Below are 3,609 nucleotides of genomic sequence, written 5' to 3'. Positions count from 1 at the left end.
AATGAATGAATGAAAATCTAACTTTTCTGTACACTTTTGCTAAAATCACAATTAAAAATTTTATTAAAAAGAAATTTCATTAGGGAGGAAAATGTGCAACAATGAATGAATGAAAATCTAACTTTTCTGTACACTTTTGCTAAAATCACAATTAAAAATTTTATTAAAAAGAAATTTCATTAGGGAGGAAAATGTGCAACAATGAATGAATGAAAATCTAACTTTTCTGTACACTTTTGCTAAAATCACAATTAAAAATTTTATTAAAAAGAAATTTCATTAGGGAGGAAAATGTGCAACAATGAATGAATGAAAATCTAACTTTTCTGTACACTTTTGCTAAAATCACAATTAAAAATTTTATTAAAAAGAAATTTCATTAGGGAGGAAAATGTGCAACAATGAATGAATGAAAATCTAACTTTTCTGTACACTTTTGCTAAAATCACAATTAAAAATTTTATTAAAAAGAAATTTCATTAGGGAGGAAAATGTGCAACAATGAATGAATGAAAATCTAACTTTTCTGTACACTTTTGCTAAAATCACAATTAAAAATTTTATTAAAAAGAAATTTCATTAGGGAGGAAAATGTGCAACAATGAATGAATGAAAATCTAACTTTTCTGTACACTTTTGCTAAAATCACAATTAAAAATTTTATTAAAAAGAAATTTCATTAGGGAGGAAAATGTGCAACAATGAATGAATGAAAATCTAACTTTTCTGTACACTTTTGCTAAAATCACAATTAAAAATTTTATTAAAAAGAAATTTCATTAGGGAGGAAAATGTGCAACAATGAATGAATGAAAATCTAACTTTTCTGTACACTTTTGCTAAAATCACAATTAAAAATTTTATTAAAAAGAAATTTCATTAGGGAGGAAAATGTGCAACAATGAATGAATGAAAATCTAACTTTTCTGTACACTTTTGCTAAAATCACAATTAAAAATTTTATTAAAAAGAAATTTCATTAGGGAGGAAAATGTGCAACAATGAATGAATGAAAATCTAACTTTTCTGTACACTTTTGCTAAAATCACAATTAAAAATTTTATTAAAAAGAAATTTCATTAGGGAGGAAAATGTGCAACAATGAATGAATGAAAATCTAACTTTTCTGTACACTTTTGCTAAAATCACAATTAAAAATTTTATTAAAAAGAAATTTCATTAGGGAGGAAAATGTGCAACAATGAATGAATGAAAATCTAACTTTTCTGTACACTTTTGCTAAAATCACAATTAAAAATTTTATTAAAAAGAAATTTCATTAGGGAGGAAAATGTGCAACAATGAATGAATGAAAATCTAACTTTTCTGTACACTTTTGCTAAAATCACAATTAAAAATTTTATTAAAAAGAAATTTCATTAGGGAGGAAAATGTGCAACAATGAATGAATGAAAATCTAACTTTTCTGTACACTTTTGCTAAAATCACAATTAAAAATTTTATTAAAAAGAAATTTCATTAGGGAGGAAAATGTGCAACAATGAATGAATGAAAATCTAACTTTTCTGTACACTTTTGCTAAAATCACAATTAAAAATTTTATTAAAAAGAAATTTCATTAGGGAGGAAAATGTGCAACAATGAATGAATGAAAATCTAACTTTTCTGTACACTTTTGCTAAAATCACAATTAAAAATTTTATTAAAAAGAAATTTCATTAGGGAGGAAAATGTGCAACAATGAATGAATGAAAATCTAACTTTTCTGTACACTTTTGCTAAAATCACAATTAAAAATTTTATTAAAAAGAAATTTCATTAGGGAGGAAAATGTGCAACAATGAATGAATGAAAATCTAACTTTTCTGTACACTTTTGCTAAAATCACAATTAAAAATTTTATTAAAAAGAAATTTCATTAGGGAGGAAAATGTGCAACAATGAATGAATGAAAATCTAACTTTTCTGTACACTTTTGCTAAAATCACAATTAAAAATTTTATTAAAAAGAAATTTCATTAGGGAGGAAAATGTGCAACAATGAATGAATGAAAATCTAACTTTTCTGTACACTTTTGCTAAAATCACAATTAAAAATTTTATTAAAAAGAAATTTCATTAGGGAGGAAAATGTGCAACAATGAATGAATGAAAATCTAACTTTTCTGTACACTTTTGCTAAAATCACAATTAAAAATTTTATTAAAAAGAAATTTCATTAGGGAGGAAAATGTGCAACAATGAATGAATGAAAATCTAACTTTTCTGTACACTTTTGCTAAAATCACAATTAAAAATTTTATTAAAAAGAAATTTCATTAGGGAGGAAAATGTGCAACAATGAATGAATGAAAATCTAACTTTTCTGTACACTTTTGCTAAAATCACAATTAAAAATTTTATTAAAAAGAAATTTCATTAGGGAGGAAAATGTGCAACAATGAATGAATGAAAATCTAACTTTTCTGTACACTTTTGCTAAAATCACAATTAAAAATTTTATTAAAAAGAAATTTCATTAGGGAGGAAAATGTGCAACAATGAATGAATGAAAATCTAACTTTTCTGTACACTTTTGCTAAAATCACAATTAAAAATTTTATTAAAAAGAAATTTCATTAGGGAGGAAAATGTGCAACAATGAATGAATGAAAATCTAACTTTTCTGTACACTTTTGCTAAAATCACAATTAAAAATTTTATTAAAAAGAAATTTCATTAGGGAGGAAAATGTGCAACAATGAATGAATGAAAATCTAACTTTTCTGTACACTTTTGCTAAAATCACAATTAAAAATTTTATTAAAAAGAAATTTCATTAGGGAGGAAAATGTGCAACAATGAATGAATGAAAATCTAACTTTTCTGTACACTTTTGCTAAAATCACAATTAAAAATTTTATTAAAAAGAAATTTCATTAGGGAGGAAAATGTGCAACAATGAATGAATGAAAATCTAACTTTTCTGTACACTTTTGCTAAAATCACAATTAAAAATTTTATTAAAAAGAAATTTCATTAGGGAGGAAAATGTGCAACAATGAATGAATGAAAATCTAACTTTTCTGTACACTTTTGCTAAAATCACAATTAAAAATTTTATTAAAAAGAAATTTCATTAGGGAGGAAAATGTGCAACAATGAATGAATGAAAATCTAACTTTTCTGTACACTTTTGCTAAAATCACAATTAAAAATTTTATTAAAAAGAAATTTCATTAGGGAGGAAAATGTGCAACAATGAATGAATGAAAATCTAACTTTTCTGTACACTTTTGCTAAAATCACAATTAAAAATTTTATTAAAAAGAAATTTCATTAGGGAGGAAAATGTGCAACAATGAATGAATGAAAATCTAACTTTTCTGTACACTTTTGCTAAAATCACAATTAAAAATTTTATTAAAAAGAAATTTCATTAGGGAGGAAAATGTGCAACAATGAATGAATGAAAATCTAACTTTTCTGTACACTTTTGCTAAAATCACAATTAAAAATTTTATTAAAAAGAAATTTCATTAGGGAGGAAAATGTGCAACAATGAATGCTGGAAATCCAAATTTTCTGTAAACTTTTGTTAACATATCAATTAGAAAAAAGTAGAAATTTCATGAATTAAACCATTCCCGCAATCAAGCTGATGCTTGA

This window comes from Elephantulus edwardii, unplaced genomic scaffold, assembly GCF_000299155.1.
Source record: "Elephantulus edwardii isolate Elephantulus edwardi_28Jun2011 unplaced genomic scaffold, EleEdw1.0 scaffold00211, whole genome shotgun sequence".
Lineage (NCBI taxonomy): Eukaryota > Metazoa > Chordata > Mammalia > Macroscelidea > Macroscelididae > Elephantulus > Elephantulus edwardii.
The sequence above is the reverse complement of the archived record's forward strand: the minus strand, read 5'-3'. Positions refer to the sequence as shown.